Consider the following 21,052-nt stretch of genomic DNA (forward strand, 5'->3'; position numbering starts at 1 on the left):
AGCCCCAGAACATAACAGCCTCCTCCATGTTTCACAGTAGGGACAGTGTTCTTTTCTTGATATGCTTTGTTTTTCTGCCTGTGAACATAGAGCTGATGTGCCTTGCCAAAAACTTCCATTTTTGTCTCATCTGTCCATGGGAACTTCTCCCAGAAGCTTTGTGGCTTGTCAACATGTAGTTTGGCAAATTCCAGTCTGGATTTTTATGTTTTATTTTTCAACAATGGTGTTCTCCTTGGTCATCTCCCATGAAGTCTACTTTGGATCAAACAACGACAAATGGTGCGATCTGACACTGACGTTCCTTGAGCTTGAAGTTCACCTTTAATCTCTTTAGAAGTTTTCCTGGGCTCTTTTGTTACCGTTCGTATTATCCGTCTCTTTGATTTGTCATCAATTTTCCTCCTGCGGACATGTCCAGGGAGGTTGGCTACAGTCCCATGGATCATAAATTTCTGAATAATATGTGCAACTGTAGTCACAGGAATATCAAGCTGCTTGGAGATGGTCTTATAACCTTTACCTTTAACATGCTTGTCTATAATTTTCTTTCTAATCTCCTGAGTCAACTCTTTCCTTTGCTTTCTCTGGTCCATGTTGAGTGTGGTACACACCATGTCACCAAACAGCACAGTGAGTATCTGTAGCCCTATATACAGGCCCACTGACTGATTACAAGATTGTAGACACCTGTGATGCTAATTAGTGGACACAACTTGATTTAACATGTTCCTTTTGTCACATTATTTTCAGGGGTACCATCATTTCTGTCCAGGCCTATATCATGAGTTTAATTTTTTTTAAAAGTTCTGTGGAAGCAGGTTTGAAAAGCAATGTCTGACTTTCATTTGTTCATTTTCAAAGATTTTTAATTTATTATTACTTTTGTCAGATTCAAGTTATTTCTGTGACCATTGTGGGTATTTCTTTCATTAAACGAGGGGTACCAACAATTCTGACCACATGTGTACACACAGTGTCTTTCTAAAGTTTTCACCCCCTTGGCTCTTTACCTATTTTATTACATTACAATCTGTGTTAGTGAAAGGAAGTCCACTTGTGTTCAATCAAAGTGTCACATGGTTTGTCAGTATATAAACACCTTTTCTGAAAGGCCACAGAGGCTGCAACACCATTAAGCAAAAGGTACCACTAACCAAACAACATGAACACCAAAAAGATCTTCAAACAAGACAGGAATAAAGTTGTTGAGAAGTACAAATCAGGGTTGGGTTATAAAAAAAATATTCCAATCTCTGATGATCCCCTGGAGCACCTTCAAATCCATTATCAAATGGAAAGAACATGGTATCCACAACAAACCTGCCAAGAGAGGGTCACCCATCAAACCTCTCAGCCCGAGCAAGGAGGGCATTAATCAGATCAGTAACCCTGAAGGAGCTGCAGAGTTCCCAAGCCGAGACTGGAGAATCTGTCTATACGACAACAATAAGACGTACACTCCATAGAGGTGGCCTTTATGGAAAAGTGGGCAGAAAAAGCCTTTACTCACACAAAAATTGTAAGACTCATTTTGAGTTTACCAAAAGACATGTGGGAGACTCCCCAAATGTATGGAGGAAGGTGCTGTGGTCAGATGAGACCAAAATTTAACTTTTTGGACACCAAGGTAAAAGCTCTGTCTGGCGCCAAACCAATACAGCTCATCACCCCAAGAACACCATCCCCACAGTGAAATATGGTGGTATCAGCATTGTGCTGTGGGGATGTTTTTTGGCAGCAGGCACAGGGAAAATGGTTCAAGTAGAGGGGAAGATGGATGGTGCAAAATACAGGGATATTCTTGAGAGAAACCGGTTTCGGTCTGTCAGTGATTTGAGACTGGGACGGCGGTTCACCTTCCAAGAAGACAATGACCCAAAGCATACTGTTAAAGCAACACTCGAGTGGTTTAAGGGGAAACATGTAAATGTTTTGGAATGGCCTAGTCAAAGCCCAGACCTTAATGCAATTGAGAATCTGTGGTCAGACTTGACAATTGCTGTTCACCAGAGGACATCATATAATTTGAAGAAGCTGGAGCAGTTTTGCCTTGCGGAATGGTCAAAAATCCCCACTGGAATATGTGGAAAGCTCATGGCGACTTATTCAAAGTGACTTGCAGCTGTAATTGACTGCAAAAGGAGGCCCTGCAAAGTACTGACTTTAGGGGGGTGAACAGTTATGCACGCTGAAGTTTTCAGTTATTTTGTCCTATTTATTGTTTGCTTTACAATAAAAAAGACCACATTTTCACTTTTGTAGGAATATTCTTTACATGAACTGATGCAAACCCTCAAAAATTCCAGTGAAATTCCAGGTTGTGAGGTAGCAAAACCTGAAAAATGCCAAGGATGGGGGTGGTGGTGAATACTTTCGCAAGCCACTGTAGGTATATACGCTTAGCCTGGGATAGGTAAAATCCAGGGCAAAAGAAGTGAACAAGACTAGAAATAAAATTAATGCTTTGTTAAGTAAAATAGGAATAAAAACAAAACAAGGACAACATCTGCAAGGAGTTTGTATGTTCTCCCCGTGTTTACAGGGGTTTCCTCCGGGTTCTCTGGTTTCCTCCCACACTCCAAAGACATACTGATACGGAGTGTGATTGTGAGCCCCAATGGGGACAGTGCCAATAATGTCTCTAAAGCGCTGTGGAATTAATGACGCGATATAAGCGAGTAAAATAAATAAATATTTGGCACTCACAACAAAATGAGGGCGCTCAAGTAGGGTACCAATCCAAAATAATTCATATATGATGTTTTTATAACTCAGACCTTCTTCAGGTGTATGCATTGCATGTGAATGAGAAGAAACCACACAGAGAGAGAAATAACAGCACTCTGTGTGTATGGCGTGTAGACATGTCATACACGAGTCATTTATGTATAATTTTGGATTACTACAATGAAAACTTTTTCAGCATTACTATTTGGGAGTGCCAAGTTCTTTTTCCAGTGTATTTGAAATTGAATTGTTTGAAAATCGATCCTTCATACATGTCATGCCATGATGGTAGTATGACAGAGCAAAAATACAAGGCTTCATTTTTGGCTATTCCAGTAACTCATCTCGGCACATACCAAATGTCAACTCAGGAAAGCAGTTAGTAGTCATTTGGATCTATAAGGATCTGCACATTGAATGTTTTTTAGAAACCCCATCCAACCTTACTCTGACTGCCAACTGTCCACATTTGTCCCTCATTTTCCTTCTTTTTCACAAAACAGTCTTATTGTGAAACATAACAAAAAAAGGCTTAAGCTTGGATGTTTGCCACACGTACCCCAAATCTTAGAGGAATCACACCTAAGATACCGATGGACAGAACCTGTGTGTAGCATATTCCTATAAATGTCAGCTGTCACATAACAGGAACCTGCACAGTTACAGACCCCGAAGTAGTAAAAAAGAAATGTATCTTGTGACCAAAGTGCTCACCAAGTCCATAAACACCGTAAGTGGTAACTACACATGTACTTAAGAGCAACAGAGGACTTCAGTAATTATCTGTCTACGTATAGATATACTGTATATGCACTAGAATCAACACTGTGTATACAGTATATGAATGTACCACTAATAAACTCAACAGCAAATAAAGAGCAATATCAACCCCCCAGGTGTCCCCCTATTCCTACCTGTAGCTCACTGGAAGACGTTCATCCTAAATTAGCGCAGACATAGAGTAAACTATACCATCTTATTATAGTAGTCTTCTGTGCTCCCTGCTCCAGCATCACAAACATGCTTGTCGACTCTAAAGGAGAAGTGTCTCATACATGGGTGCACTCGTCCTCCTTCAGACACTGAATGACTGTTTTATTCTGAATCTCTGCTACACCGAAAGTAAAACTCATGTGGTTAGGGGAAATGAAGGTGTTTCCATGAGGTTACATTACACCAAACACATACAAAATCAATAAAAAAAAAGATGTGCATAAAAAAACTCCCTGTCTGAACATCATTTCAGACACACTAAAAAGTTGAGTAACTTTGAAAATATTTTTTTTTCATATTACTTATTTGGAATTCTATAAATTTTCTGTTAAACTCTTATACAAAGAGAAAGTAAAAAAGCATGTATTCTTGGAATCTGTAAGCAGATTATTTGTACTTTGCCAAAGTTCATGTGACTTTAAGGGGTTGACCAAGTCTAGGATATTGATGACCTTTACTTAGGGTCAGGTTCTGACATTTAGAACGCCCACTGATCAGCCGTTTTCAGGTCTTGTGGCCGGCCAAAGTACACAGTGTATGGATAAGGGACGACAGCACTGTGCGCTGTATAGTGGCCGTTCTGGGGTTTTGCAGTTCTGCTCCTATTGAAGTAAATAGGTCTGCAGGAAAGAAACGATGAAGGGCGACAAAGCACTACATAACCTTCATTTAAGTACAAATGACACTTGAATATCTTAACACATGCAAAAATGTTCAACTATTGATACATGGGGACTATAGTGAAACAGCTATTTTCAAGTCTAGCCACAAAGCCTTAATATCTTGGAGATCTGGATATAAATTGGCCACTGTTGATCAACGTAAAAAAAGTTTAGTTAAGGCCGCCATGATTCAATGTAATTACAATGACACATGAGAAGTTCTTTTTCACGACACTATCTCTCATCCAGGCAGCTTTTCATTCTGCTTAGTAAATCACAAAAGCAGAAAACTGAACTTGCACTGCCTGTTGGCTATTACTTCAGATACTATAGAAAGAAATATGGCAGTTAAATATCCCTTAATAGTTATAAAACATTATTGTATCAGTTCATTGACACTATAATATTCATTGTCAGGTAGTCCTCCATATTTATGAACTCTGCATAACCCCAACCCCTCCCCCACTACTGATTGGCCATTTTTTGCCTACGCACAGTGCACACAGAAAGCTGCCAATCATTCATGTGGGCAGGGTTATACAGAGTAAGGACTCATACTTATCTGCGTTTAAATCGGACTAGTGCAACCCGATAAACAAAAATCGGATTGCACTCTGACTAACGTTATTGAATGATTATGTGTTCATCTGAGATTCTTTTCTCAGCTCGGATCGGACTGAGTGGTCGCGTACATTGGACAAGACTCGCCAACACAAGTCAATGGGTGCGATTGGTGATGTCAGTAAGGTTACTGCAGTTCATCGGCTATGAACTGCAATAACCTTAGTGACGTAACCGCTTGTCCCTGCAGGCGCGTTCTCATGCGGTCAGTGTGTTCCAGCTGGTGTGCGGAGTGGTCACATTAAATGTCACCGCTCAACAAACCAGCCAGATGTAGCAGAGTTGGGGACCATCGTGGGGAGTGGGTTGGATTTACAGAGGACCTCTTTGGAATATTTGATTTTTTAATAGTTGGATAAAAGAGGGTCGGGGAGTGCTTTGTGCAAATAAAGAACTTTTCTCTGTGTGTTTTTTTGCTTTAAACTTACAGGGTTAGTAATGGGGGTACCTTATAGACGCCTCTCAATTACTAACCACTGTGCTTGATGTCAGCTGACATCAACCCCAAAACCATTACCCAGCTTGCCAAAGCGCCAGGGCAAGTGGCAAGAGCCGAGGCTAAGCGCCAGAATTGGCGCATCGTCGAAGCATTTGTGAAACGTGCGTTGGGTGTTGGTGGGTGAGTATGGTTATGCATAGCACTGTTTAAATGATACTTATTATACCTAGCTGTGGGCTGTTTTACTACCCTAGTTATATGAGTGACCTGTGGAATTGGGATATTTTTGTAACTATCCATTATTATCTATTTACTTATATTTATATACTACTAGCTGTACTACCCGGCTTCGCCCGGGTTATTAACTGCTGTTAGCAAAATAGAATGTGTTAACAAAAATTTATTCTCCACACAAAAAACACAAAACAAATAGATAGAAAGTTCATTGGCTCTTGAGGAAGCAGTTCTTGTTCTCTTGTCTGCAAGCCTCGCTTCCCTCTCCTCAGAAAGTTCATTGGCCCTTGAAGAAGCAGCTCTTGTTTTCATGTCTGCAAGCCTCGCTTCCCTCTCCTCAGAAAGCTCATTGGCCCTTAAGGAAGCAGCTCTTGTTCTCTTGTCTGCAAGCCTCGCTTCCCTCTGCTCAGAAAGTTCATTGGTTCTTGAGGAAGCAGCTGCTGTTCTCATGTGTGTCAGCCTTGTTTCTCGGTCTTCACATTTTTCATTGGCCCGTAATGCAGCTTTTCTTTTCGCATCAGCTGACATTCGTGCCATGAAATTCCTTTTCTTATGAGGCATTATTGTGGTAAAAATAGTCTGTAACTGGCAGTTTCTATATCCTCTCACATAGAAGTAATGTGACTGACATCAGCTTTTCCACCAACACACCCTAAGTGACATCTTATTACCTTACACAAGCTTTGCTATACTGAGAATGTCCTTTGTTGCCTATATTAACCAATCACAGCTAAGATTAATTAACTGTAGCAAAATAGAAGCTGAGCTGTGATTGGTTGCTATTGGCAGCCTGATAAATCTTTGTGAGATGAGTTTTGTGTGTGCTGAGGGTGGTATATGTGTTCAAGCACGGTAGTGTGTGGCGCATTTTGTGTGTGTGTTCATATCCCCGTGTGTGGTGAGTATGAGTATCCCATGTCGGGGTCCCACCTTAGCAACTGTACGGTATATACTCTTTGGCGCCATCGCTCTCATTCTTTAATTCTCCCTTGTTCACATGTGGCAGCTGTCAATTTGCCTCCAACACTTTTTCCCCATTATGTAGATAGGGGCAAAATTGTTTGGTGAATTGGAACACGCGGGGTTAAAATTTCGCCTCACAACATAGCCTATGACACTCTCGGGGTCCAGACGTGTGACTGTGCAAAGTTTTGTGGCTGTAGCTGCAACGGTGCAGATGCCAATCCCGGACATACACACATACATACATACATACATACACACATACACACACACACATACACACATACATACACACACATTCATTCAGCTTTATGTATTAGATACATATGTGATTTGTGGAGTTGATATATTTATTAGTCACTCCATATACATTTATATATATTTATGATCAGTGCTTCCCGCAGCGCTCACCCACCAGTATGTATTTGTGTCTGTATCTAGGAATGTTTTTTATGTATTTTTTTATGAATTTTTAATTTTTTATGTTTTATCACTTTTTTGTGTGAATACTTTTGATCCTAGCACATTTTCTCAGGTTTTGGTTTCTCTATATATGATAGTGCTAAGTGGGAAATTATACCCTTACCCGGGTTTGTATATTGGTGATATATTTAGGAATTTAACCAAATGCCACATTTAATATGTAATTCATACAAATGAAGCCAACATCAGGGCAAAGATGCAATGATGTGTTAAAAAAGGACATTTCAATGAACACTGAAAAAAAAAAAAAATACAAAAGAAATGACATTAAGAGGCTTTGACTGGCAGATCTTTAATTGAAGTGCAGTAACCTAGTAACCAAGTAGAAAGACCTTTAAAGGTTTTCCCCAAGATCCTATTAAGTGCAGAGCCATATATGTCCTAATGACAGCTATCACAGGGCTGTGCAGTGTAGTCTTTCATGCTCCTGCTGAAGTAACCTGCAGAGATTGGCTTACTATGACACTTTCTTCCTTCATTATTGCATCTTCGTCATAATAGGATTATATATACTGTATATTTTTCTTTTACATTGAATTTGAAAAAAAAAATGTTAACGTCCAAAGCCACAATTAGTATTCCATCAGAACTGGAAAGATGATGATTTCCAAATGCTTATATTACTAGTAACTATATGTTATGCAGCGACTAACTGGGGAGAGTTGGGAAAATAACTGGTTTCTAAATAATTTAAAAGTAAAACAAGTCGAGCTCACAGATTACGATACTCTATAAATGTTAGCTATTAAAGGGAATTTGTCACTAGGTTTTTCGCTTCCTCATCTGAAAGCAGCATAATGTAGAGAAAGAGACACTGATTCCAGCGATGTATCACTTAGTTTACTGGGTGCAGCAGTTGGATTAGAAATGAGCAGACTTGTAGAAGTTTGGGTTCTGGTACCCGACCTGAACTTTAGTCCAAAGTTCAGTTCGGGTACCAGAACTGTACATGAACTTTGGAACAGGAAAATATCTCTCTCTCTCCTCCCGGACTTTCCCCTGTAACTCAGAACATTCCTGTTCGAAGTTTAGCAGCGTACACTAACTGTCCAGTATGAACCCGGAACTTAAAAGTTTGGGTTTGCTCATCTCTAGTTGTGATACAACCAGAGTTTTTAGATGCATCACGTAGCAGAGCTGAGAAAGCTAACCCCACCCCCACCACTGATTAGAAGCTTTCTTGTACTTCTTATATTGACAGTAAGCTGCTAATCAGTGGTGGGGGCGGAGTTGGAGCAGGATGCACATGAGCTGTGGTCCAGCAGTGATAATGTCCAGCTGATAAAACAATCACTGTATTGAAACAACAGCACACAGCCTAATAAGTGACACATCGCTGAAATCAGTGTCTCAGCCCATACCTCATGCTGCCATGAGATTAAATAGCAAATATCTGCTGACAGATTCTTGAACAAAACTTTAAAAAGGGTGACTATGGAGGAAAGAGAAAAGCACTTGGGGAGGGACCTAGGCTAGACGAAATTCTCATGATCCCAACTAAATGCTGCAGAATTTAAGTACGTTTGGTCCCTATTCTAGGAATGCTTCTTCCCCCGACTATAAACTTGCCAAGAAATTCTAGACACAATTATAAAGGAAATACAGAATAAGACTTTTTTTGGGACTGGGTCTAAGAAATAGATGCTTATGTAAGGATATGACTTGTCACTATTTTTGATGAGAAGCTAAGTAGGATCGATTGTTTAGATGTTATGTGGCAATTGAGGGTCAAGGTGGAAAACCTTTGAGTAACAATGAGTGGTAGTGAAATAAGATTACCAGTTGGTGTATCTGGATTGTCGATTTTGGACACAAGTGTATAATTATGAAACTATTTCTGCAGAATTCTTAGATCATTTGGTGGACAAAGAAGAGAATTGACAAAAGGCAGCTATTTGCGTAGCAGGTATGCCTCGAGATTGTAGAAGTAAGTAAGCGGCATGAAAATCACATGCTGTCATAGTAACAACACCAACCCCATCCTCTTCATCAGAGTAAGGAAATACAGACCAATGAGCTTGTAGTGAAGAAGAATGGAAGAAATAGAGATCTCAGGAATCTTGTTCTAACTTGCCTACCATTCTAAAATATGCCGTTCAGCATGACGGAGAGGGTGACCCTTTAAAGAGGAAACATTTTCATGATTCTCCTGAAACGTAGCCCTATGGCTAACAACCTAACCCTAGTGCCAGGTAAAGGCCACAGCCCCACTATCAGTATTTTTCCTCATGCGTGGGAGCCAAAACCAGGTGAGGAACAATCAGAGAAAAGGTATAATAGACACAAGTCACCAATTCTGCATTTATCACCCACTCCTGGTTTTGGCTCCCACTCCTGAGAAAAATTACTGACCGAATACTGATAGTGGGGCCGTGGCCTAAGTGTTAATCAGAGATGTGCTGATTCACACAACATTAGCTATGTTTAGTGCAGCCAGAAAATGGAAAGTGGACAGATTAATTATAAGATTGTCTGAAGAGTCTACTGACAAATCACTCATGTCTCTGGTGGGGTTTAGATCATCATGCCAATAGTGGAGACAATACAATGTGAAACTTTGAGACCTTTTCTACTGGAAGTCAAAGAAAGTCTTTATTCTTGTATCCTTTAGGTTTTGTGCGTTTGCGCCATGCAGAAACATACAAACTATACAATGCATTGGAAAACACGCATGTCAAATCCGCAGGAAACAACACATCAAAAAACACATGAAAATGCATCAGAAACGCTGCAAATTTTCCGCAGCGTTTTTGCTGCCAAGAGGTGCAGAAACGCTGCAGAAAATTTCCTGATCGTGTGCACATAGCCTTATGGCCTATTCCCAAAAATATATACAAAAATGTGTTTAAAACTTATATACCAACAAAGCCCATGTTTAAGAATATACAGGGTGGTCCAAAAGTAGGTGGCCAGAAAATAATAACATTTATTTTGATTTATATATACAATTATATTTAGTAACACAAGCATAACATTGACAATGAAATTTTATTCTGAACAATTATACAAAAGCCCTTAAATTTTATCAACGCAGGTGCTCAAACTGTTTTCCATTACAATTTGCACAGCTTTCAAGTCTGCCTTTTACGCTTCGACAAAGTTTTTTGCACAAGTCTCTTTGAGTATTAATTTCTTGAAATGCATCTCTTATGTAATTTTTCAAATCACTGACACTTTTTGGTTTTCACCTATAAACTTTGTCCTTGAGTACTCCCCAAAAGAAAAAATCCATTGGGGTCAAGTCTGGTGAACGTGCCGGCCAATCAAGTGGGCCTCTTCAGCCAATCCATTTATTAGGAAATGTTTCATCAAGATACTCGCGGACTACTCTTGAATAATGTGGAGGGGCCCCATCTTGTTGGAAATAAAGGTCATTTGAATTAGGCTGTTGCTGTAACTGGGGAACAACTTGATTCATTAGAATTTCGAGATACTTATCTCCTGTGACTGTTCCATCAAAAAATATTGGTCCTAAAACACCAAAACTTGAAATACCACCACAAACATTGACACCAGGCTCATTTACTTGTTGGTCTAATGTTAAATGCATGTTCTCATTATACCATTATGAGCCAGTTTCACTTTACACCATGTTTGATAAATCTCCCCCTTCATAACCTTATTACACACTTTCTGTCCACCTACTTTTGGACCACCCTGTATATTCTAAAATGAATAGTTTCACCGCTTTCTAACCTACATCTGCCATAAATGTTGACTTTATCCCCACATAATATGCTATGAGAGACAAGTGTCGATGACAATGACAGAAAACTAGGCAGTGAACCATGGCTGTCACACTCCAGATTTATTGGTCAGGAGACAGCAGAACACAGTGTAGTGTAGCGATGTGAGAAAGAACAGTCATCATAATCTTTTTAGCTGGACTTATCGAATTTACCTGCGCTGTGAATGATGATCTACATGAAAGTAATTGATATACATATGCATATTAGTTCTAAATAAGTACATTTCTAAACAGAAGCAAAAAAACCCTTTATCATGACTTCCCACATAATAAAGTTTTTCAGAAATAGGCCTAGAGGAATCATAGAATGGTAGCGTTGGAAGGGACCTCCTGGGTCATCTGGTCCAACCCCATGCTCAAAGCAGGATTCACTGAATCATCCCAGACAGATGTCTGTCCAGCCTCTGTTCGAAGACGTCCATTGAAGGGGAACTCACCACCTCTCGTGGCAGCCTGTTCCACTCATTGATCACCCTCACTGTCAAAAAGTTATTTCTAATATCTAATCTGTGTCTCCTCCCATTCAGTTTCATCCCATTAAGAGTGATCAAAGCTTATTCCCGGTCATCGGCTGGACAGCTGGTAAACAGTTCACAGTTCTAGGATTAATGTATTAGTAATTACTTCAAACTAACTGATACAACGTACAAAATAATAATGATTAGGAAAGTTGGAATGTATGACTGTCACAGGTTTACCGTGACAGAGAGGGGCCAGAAGACTGTCTGATTTCACATAATCCTGCATTGATTAGAAGCACTTCACCATCATATTAAATGTTGCAGGTTTCTGCTAGCAGTGAAGGGATTTAGTCTGTTCAGTTGAGTGTCTCTGAAGCTTTTCTGCTTTGATTATCTCAGCTGTTCAGTGTTGGCCACTCCTCTCTGCTATTTATACTCGCCTCTGACAATTAGGATTGCCAGTGTTAGCTTTATACTGCCTGGTTCTGGAGTTGGAGGTGTTTGTTGTGGAGGCATTTGGAGTGTTGTTCTTAAGACTGTTGCTTGGTGATTTGTCTGTGTGCATTTGCTCATCTCCTATTTGGTTTAATCCTTCCTTATACTTACCGGTGTTCCATTTTGTTGTTTGTGAGTGCATATTTGTATGATTGGTATTTTCATTTATCCCTGTTCGTCTTCCCTTGTTAGTCTGGTTTGTGTATTCTTATACACTACAACTTTCCACTTCCCTGGGTGTGAGAGGGGACGGATATGGGCTGATTCAGGAGCTCAGCAAGGTATGTGGCCCCTCTGTAGTCACCATTAGTATTAATCCAGGGAGCATGGATAGCAAGGGCGCCCCAAGGAGCCCCTAGCCATGTGATATCAAACAACTGTCACGTGACATTGACACTTTAAGAACACTACTCCAAGAGCCTAATTAGCAGGTCTAATGGGGGTGCTCCACATAATCAGGTACATCCAATGGCCAGCATAGGAGTGATAAAGATGCGGCACTCACCACTGATAACTTCTTCATGCTTTATTATTATCCATAAAGGACAGCAGGGTGAGGAAAAAAATGTAGGCTTTGCCAGACGTATTACCAATATTTCATGGGACATAGGATATTCAAGTATTTTGTTATGAGTGCAATCATATATGGATCTTTTACAGTGATTGCTTTGAATGTCCCGAATACTGAATCAATATTCATCCCCTTGTATTTCTCGTCAGCATTTTAAATATACAGCAAGTTCAAACATGAATCATACTGGTACTATAATATTTTGATCCATATTTAATGTCCAGTTTATACAGCTTCTATTTGCTGCTGGGCATGTGAAAAGTGTGGCTGCAAAAATACTGATAGAACTGACATAAGATCCATATTTCACATTTGTGTTTTCTTCTGTAGTTCCTCGGTAATCAGTACACTGATGTGAATAAGCATGTAAGATCTAACCATCGCAGTTCTCACTTCTCTTCATTCACAATCAGTACATGTAGTTGTCAATATCGGTTTTCTCAACTTTATCACCTCTATGTGCACTCTTTTGCCTGACTGTAAAGCACTGGTGAAAATGGTAGTGTTATTCATATTCTGCTGCATTGTTCTATAAGTGAGAAGAAAACCAAAGACATGAATTATAAGGTCTATGTAAGAAATAGAAGTCTGTGCAGCGGTACTGATGCGTATGACGCCGTATGGGTTAGTGTATGTTGGAAATAAAGTAGTCTCCTCTGCTTCCTCAGTTAAAGGGAACCTAACACCTGATACATGTTGCCCAATCTATGGGCAGCATGCATTGGGCACTGGCTGTATGATCTCAGCCAGGTATGTTTGACTCTGCTGCGGCGTTTCAGTGAAAAACATATTTTATAAGCCGCTGGGGACTCTGACCGCACTGTATACTAGTCGGACAGTTGGGTCTCCGGCAGCTTCTACTAACCTGCTGACCAGAAGTGACTGGTTTGTGCCTACGTGTGAGTACAGGCAGAGACCTGTCAATCCAGGGCAGTGGACGAGGAGAAGCCACCGGGAACCCGACAAGTCTATAGCGCGGTCTCAGTCCCCAGCGGCTTTTAAAGTATGTTTTTCACTGAAACGCCACAGCAGAGTCAAACATACCTGGCTGAGATCATACAGCCAGTGCCTGATACATGCTGTCCACGGACTGAGTAGCATGTATCAGTTGTTAGTTTATATTCTTGTGTGAACTTGAAGGGAACCTGTCACGTCCTTTATGGCTATTAAACTGCCCCCAGTGTCTTGTTAGTGATGCACATGCACATTGCATCACTAACATGTTTGTCTCAAGCAAAATGTAAGAGTATTTAGCGCACAAATCACTTTTTACACTTTCATGCATGCCCCACATACCTCCGGATTCAGTCATAGGAGTGGGCACCTCTAACTTTTCAGTCAAGGTGCTTGGAAATTCTTCCTGCCCATCCCATTAGCATTCCTTCCAGGCACTGCTCCCTACGTCACCGCAATAGCCCAGGAGATCCCGCGCTTGCACAACGACGCTCAGCTTTCCGGGCATGCGCACTGAATCTGGGTGTATGTCCCAGCTTCATATCCTATGTGTGCATGCTCTTGAGCCACAGAGTCAGTGGCCACATGACAGCTTGCGAGCGTGCACGTGATGTGCGCCTGTCTTCCCGCTCATCGGGCTGACTCTCAGTGGCTCCGGAGCATGTGCACATAGGATATGAAGCTGGGACATACACCCAGATTCAGTGCTCATGCCCAAAAAGCTGAGAGAGTCATTGCGCAAACGCAGGATCTCCTGGGTTATTGCGGTGATGTAGGGAGTAGCGCCTGGAAGCAATTATAATATGATGGGCGTGGAGAATTTCCAAGCACTGTGACTGATAAGTTAGAGCTGCCCACCCCTATGACTGAATCTGGGGGCACTCATCAAAGTGTAAAAAGTGATTTGTGCGCTAAATACTAGGACACTTTGCTTGAGACAAATGTGTTAGTGGTTAACACTGCAGCCTTGCAGAGCTGGCTCCTGGGTTTAAATCCCACAATGGACATCATCTGCAAGGAGTTTGTATGTTCTCCCCGAGTTTGTGTGGATTTCCTTTGGGTAGTCCGGTTTCTTCCCACACTCCAAAGACAGATAGTGAGTTTAGATTGTGAGCCCCAATGGGGACAGTGATGATAATATCTGTAAAGCGCTACTGAATATGATGGAGCTATATAAGTTGTCATAATAAATAGAAGGTGAAGAATAAGTTGTATATACATTCCTTCACATTGAAATTGCAACACCAAGTAGGAACGTTGTAGAATTATGGAAATCACTGGATTTATAGACAAGTTACTGATATGCAATTAATAAAGAATTGGAAGCAAAATTTTCAAAATATCTCGATTTATTCAAGTATGAGTGGCACAAAAATACCTTGGCATGATATCATTGAGGTTATTAATGGTTGTCTGAGGAATGCTCTGCCACGCTCAATGCACTTGGGCACGAAAATCAACAAGATTAACATGTCTGTCATTTCCAGATTTTCATAACTTTTTCCTTTTGGTGTTGCAATTTCAATGTTGAGGGGTGTATATTTGTTGCTATACAATTTGAAGGATAGGGGTGCAACCATTTATGGGTCCACTGATATCCTCTAACAATTTGGACATGATAACACACTACATTTATATTAGAAGGCTATCCTAACAATGCTATTTACTAACTCTGTATGATAATTATTTTTGACGATATTTGTTTGATACCATATACGGTTTATGTTCTTTGTATTGGAAATTATTATTACTTTTTCAAGGCCACGATACTATGTTGGACACTGCCCTAAACTCTAATATATCAATTACATTTTGATCTATTTTTATGCAATCGATACATACTAGGATACATTTACTAATTGACACACTTTATTCTCGATTATCACAGATTGAACATGTGTTACATTGCAAAGCACAAAAGGCAGTGTGAAAAAGTCACGGAGATGAATTAGCATTTTCTTCTAACAAATTTTTCAGCCAAATCTACTGTGTTGGCTTCATTAGGAAAATAATTTCATAAAAGCAGGAAGGCTTCAGCATTACAGGCAATATCTAATGTACCTATACCTCCTCTCACTACATGCAAGAATTCATGTTTGCATGCTATCTAACAAAAGAAAAGGATTGAAATTCTGCCTACAGAAAAAAAAAAATCTCAATAGACTGTAGGAGCATCAGTATTCTTGGCACGTTCTCATCATGCTACATTTGTATACTGGCTATACATATGGGGGTGGGGACACTGTGGTATAGTTCGTCTCTTCTCATCGTTCTAAAAGAATGGAAACATGGCTATGAGATATCGACATATTTAATTGAAGAGTCTTTGATTCTGTACCCCCATAAGGCAAGAGTCGATATATATTACATATGTGACATCTCGAAAGATGAATAAACACATATGATAAAACATTGTTGGCCTTCACAACGATGCCAACTGAATGCATCTGTCTTCAAACACAGGTTATGATAGATCACTTGACCACATTTTCTTTTCCATTTTGCAGCCTGTGTACCATTAACCATAGCTATATATACAAAGTAAAAAATGCCCTTAAATGCATTTCCCACTGCTATTGGAAAGTGATAACGTATCATCAGACAACTGGAAGTGCCAAGCTTTGACAATTCCAAGTTGCCAAATCGCAGCCAGGCATACTTTCCCTGAAATGCTCTGGCGTTTTAGAGAAAATTTAGTTTTGAGGATCTAGCTAAGGACCATAACTAGAAGCAAGAATCGTCTGGGGCTGTTCCTGGCTGGGATCTCCCCACACTACTCTAGGTGATTGACGGGTTTCTCCCATGTGTATACTTAGCGAGAGACCTGTTAATCACCTAGAGTGGTTTTAGGAAAATGTAACAGGGAGTGACTCTGAAATAGTTACTTCTCTGCCTATGGTCCCGGCCGGACCTTCAAACTATATTTTCTTTGAAAATCTGGAGAAGCAACAAAAAAAGTATATTTTTTTTCATGGTTGTAAAAGTACTAAGAAGCGCTGCTATTAGTTTTATGTAGACTCACTTTAGAGAGAACCTATCAGTAACATTGTACAAGCAGAAGTAGTGTGGGATAGCACAGTGTCAACAATTACAAAAGATACTATTATAGCACCATCCACAGTGCTACTTTGTTAAAATTTGGCATTTATTGATATGCAAATTAGGATTGCAGGTGCGCTGGTGGGTGAATCTAGGACTCCTGTTCAATTCTCCAAGTTGGCAAAACACCAACTTCATGAGTGACAGGGAAAACAGAGGTTCTGCTGCATAACATCATTTTTGAACACCAAAGTCAATCAAGAAGGGGGAAGGCAGTGCTGGTGGGAAGAAGTGAAGAGGAGCCATAGACTGCAAGTGTACTGATACACCCACCAGTGCACTGGCAAACTTAATTTACGTATCAATAAAAGCTGAATTTCAGAGCTTTCGGAGTGATGATTGGTTGATTTGACTAAAGAGAAACCGTTCTATATATAACCTTTATGATATAAGTCAATGAAGTAAAATAAATTACTGAGTAATAGGTTAATGAACAGCAAAGTAGCTAGTTCGTTTTTAATCATGTGATGTCATAGACCTAATGGAATAAAGAAGAATTAGCCGGGTAGAAGGGCAAAATGAGCAATTGTAAGTACACAGTGCAATATAATATAATAACTGCAATATATTAAGAGGATACTAATTTTGATAAGAGTGCTTCTTTAAGAAAAAGGCAATAGAAAAGTTAAGAAGGAAGAATTTAAACAACATCTCAAACAAAAATAAAGTCAGCATTCAGCCTTACATTTGTCACAGATTACCCAATGTGTTATGCTTCCTTTCTCTGCTTTATATACTGTATTTTAGGCTAAACTATGTGGCAGCCACAGTGTGCCCAGATACTGTGCGAACACTAGCCAAAAAATCCCCTCAATGTCCTTCATTTTTGGTCATAATATATCTTGTGTATGGCAATAAGAGTCACCTTCAACACATTTCCCATCTCTCACCATGTCATTTTTGTCACCATTCCTCCGCTCACTGTGTCTTCGACACGGAATCTGACAACTCAGCTGTCCAATCTGGTGCAGGGGTGTTCTGAGCTGTTGGTGTTTTGATGGACAGCTCAGCCGTCCAATCTGGGTCTGGGAGGTGCTGAGCTTTTTTTAGGTGTTCCCTGTTTCAGATGATTACCCAGCTACTTAGCTGAGCTGTCAGTCTCAGATCTCTGCCACAAGTAGCATCTGCTCAGTGGTTTGCCTTGTATTTCTGTGCTCTGTTTGTTGATCTACTGCTGCCTGACCTTGGACCTCATTCTGACCATCCATTTGCCTAGCCCCTTTACTCTGATCTGCTATCTTCCTGGCACTCTTATTTCGGATCGTGAACTGACTTTTTCTTTTCTCTTTAGTTTACTACGTGCTCTCTTGGTACCTGACCCCAGAATGTCTGTCTACCCTGACTCATGGCCTGTCTGTAAGTAGTGATTGGCATCACAGTTTTGCTTCCTGCACCATCATTACCTCCCTTTCAGCAGAATAACCTGTAGTGTTTTTGCTAGGAAATAGCAGCACATGACTTATGTAGTGGTGCTCACACCTGCAGGATTTGATTAATCTAGCTTTATTTACTAAGATCTAATAGATATTACAATCTAATAATTATTAAAATTAAATGCTAACACATTATCAACACCACATTAAAAATCATAGACAGCGTATGGAAATAGGGTGGCTAATCACTTCTTGGCTAAGAAGTGTACTACATTCACAAAGTACGAGAACAGCAAGATGAAATTACATCGGGGACGTCAGCACTGGGATGACAGAAGAAAACGATAGGCAAGAGTTCCTTTTGCAATGTCACTGGTTTCTTGGAAGGTGTGATTGACAGTCACATGTGTGAGAGTTAGAGCATGTTTATGTCACCCTTTCACACTCTCTTCCATACATAGACATAGGAATATAATTCAGTGATGTTGTAACCAGCAAGCAAATATTAGGGCTTGGTAGTCCTCAATGAAAAATGTTCTAGTGCTTCAAAGTAAAAATTCATTATTAAATGTTAAAAGGCATCTTGCAACAAATTATTTTTATCACCTATCACCAAACCAATTCCTAGCTTAGTGGTCCATGGCTTCATGACAGAGATCATCTTGCCTATAGGGTTCCCGTTTTAGAGACGTTATACCGCATCACAAGCTTATAAGCTATGAGACTTCTAAAGCTATACGTTACTTCTTTTTAAGTATACGTCTATTTTTTGTATATTGGTTATGGTATTATTTCACTATCTACTAATAAATGCCTGTTAATCGAGGCCTTTAAAACAATGTAACAAAGTAGATTTGCTGTATATACAGAAAACCACTTGTATGCTATGTTATACATCTCTGGAAAAAAGAAGATGATTGTTCTGTTAAGCTGTAGAATATGTGTCACAAAGAATAACGGGATATAATAGTCAGTTCTCTCTGACTCATTCCACCCTGAAGGCCAAGTAAGGTCAAAAGCTGCTTGGCATTTAGCTAAAGGGTAGAATGAGATTCATATGATAAAAAACCACACCGTGTTCAAAGTCGCAAGAAAAAAAGTTGAGTAACGTGTGTAGTTACGGAAGCATCTTATCATTGTAGATATTCCTTTACAAATCCTAGTTCTAATGTTAAAAGTTAGATCATTCTTGATAAAACACAGCCACAAATATATATTTATGTTGCAAATACAGTATATGTCTAACTACTTTCCTCTCTTCTCATTTGATGGGAAAATTATCGCACTAACTTGGCATTAGGCTAACAGAGAGGATTTTACTAGTAATGAAATTGCAAAGTTATTTGTTTTGGTAAGAACTTTGCAATTTTAACAACTTAAGAAGTTGAGAAAATCCCTTTAACGCTCATTTACAAAAAGTGATGATCACACTAATGACTGTATATATGACCATTCACTACTGACCACTGCCCCACAAAAACATATCCAGGAATCAAGCAACAAAACGCACATTTGATGTTGCCTCTCGATCGTTGGTCAGACCTCCACGGATTGAACATTAATGGCCGGTGGACCCTTATGAGAGCCATAATAAACAATACATAGGCAATATATTTGCAGCAGCAGAAAAGCAAAGCTTGGAAAATTCTAAATCTTCTTTCATGAACAACATGGCTGCAGACACATTTGCCACATAATTAAGAACTTGAAAAGTAGAAGCAATCAACATGGCCAACAGAAGACATAGAAGTTATGTGGCTTGTCAAGTTATGATGGCACAGCTTATAGACAGACTTTTCGAAAATTCCTCTATAATATTGCTAAACAAGCTAAAACATGCTGAGGGTTCAAGAAACAATAATGGAGAAACTAGTGAAAACAGAGGCAGAATGCAGATCACAATACTGAGGCAACTACTGTGATAACATTTTAACACTTATTTTAGAACTGCAGTATTTGTAACATATAGCCCTCCGTTTTATTAGACAGTGCTCAGCTTTTAATCAGGGAGCTATCAAATAGAAAAAAGTTGTCCAAATGGACAAAAAAGGAGACATACAAAGCTAACAGTTTACATGAAGATAAATGCTCTACTCTAGATTACCTAAGGATAAAAATAAAGTTGTTATATATATATACATATATATATGTATGTATATATATATATGGTATATCTGAAGTGATTTTAATAAGTCCTACCCTGGGGCGTAACAATCATCGTTGAAGAAAGTGGATCACGACTGGGTGCGTGCAGTAGGTGGGCCAGCCGATGTCAATCCCTTTCTCAGCTGAATGTCAGTCCTGGGACTCACTTTCACCTGGAATGTGTTGATTCACAGAAATCCACCAGTTCCCTGCACCTCAATAGCTATAGTGGCCACTGAAGCTGATGTCGGTATGGCCATCGCGAGCGGCGCATGACGTCACTTCCATGCACTGACCCCCCCCCTGGTCCAGCTAAGAGTAAGAAAAGGTAAGAATAATAGTTTTTTTTATATGTTTAAATGTGTTTGAGAAATGCACCAGTAGGGGGGACATTATTATAGGATGAGGATATTACTACAGGAAGGGGCAAGGATGGGGGACATTATTACAGGATAGGGTCCAGGTCAGGATACATAATTACAGGATGGGGATATTATTACAGGAAGGGGTCAGAATGGGGGACATTTTTACATAAAGGGGCTAGGAGGGGGGGCATTATTACAGGATGGGAAACATTATTACAATAAGGGGCCAGGACAGGGGACATTATTAAAGGATGTGGGCCAGGATGAAGGGGGTATCATTACAGGATAGGGGCTATGATGGAGGACATTATTACTGGGGCCCAAAGATCTGACCAACATGCTGGTGGCGGCTCCGGTTCAAATTTTGTACCTGGGCCCATAGGACTCTAGTTACACCACTGCTCCTACCACATTTGTCTGTACAAAAATAATTATAAGAATGAAAATCTGTGGTCTGCCTTTAAGTAGGTTTCAAAACTCTCACTTCCTGCCAGTGCTCAGCAATCTCATTTACATTTCTTCAACTGAGTCACTGAGTAAACTGCAAGCCAACAGTGACTAATAAAAGTCCTAATGATTGAAATAGCAAATTATCAATGAGTCAGAATTCATTTTTTAGTGGTGAAAGTTGGTAGAAATGCTTTTAATACGTGTGCTAAATTATGATTTGTGCACAGATGTAGAACCAGCGGACATTTTGCGGTTTTTACTAGCCA

The 21,052-nt window shown here is 39.9% G+C and overlaps 1 protein-coding gene and 1 long non-coding RNA gene across 3 annotated transcripts in view; one reads left to right on the plus strand and one right to left on the minus strand.

Moving 5' to 3' along the window:
- The window catches only part of BACH2 (BTB domain and CNC homolog 2), a 302,749-nt gene that overhangs the window by 138,277 nt on the left and 143,420 nt on the right, over positions 1-21,052 (minus strand). The gene's annotated exons all lie outside the window — the stretch shown is intronic.
- The window catches only part of LOC141259546 (uncharacterized), a 7,097-nt gene continuing 3,572 nt past the window's right edge, over positions 17,528-21,052 (plus strand). The window contains exons 1-2 of the long non-coding RNA XR_012318433.1: positions 17,528-17,809; positions 20,166-20,299. This is a non-coding gene — a long non-coding RNA (uncharacterized lncRNA). The remainder of the gene's footprint in view (positions 17,810-20,165; positions 20,300-21,052) is intronic.

Source organism: Phyllobates terribilis, unplaced genomic scaffold (genome assembly GCF_046119375.1).
Source record: "Phyllobates terribilis strain yellow unplaced genomic scaffold, ASM4611937v1 Scaffold_3__8_contigs__length_932513732, whole genome shotgun sequence".
Classification (NCBI taxonomy): Eukaryota; Metazoa; Chordata; class Amphibia; order Anura; family Dendrobatidae; genus Phyllobates; species Phyllobates terribilis.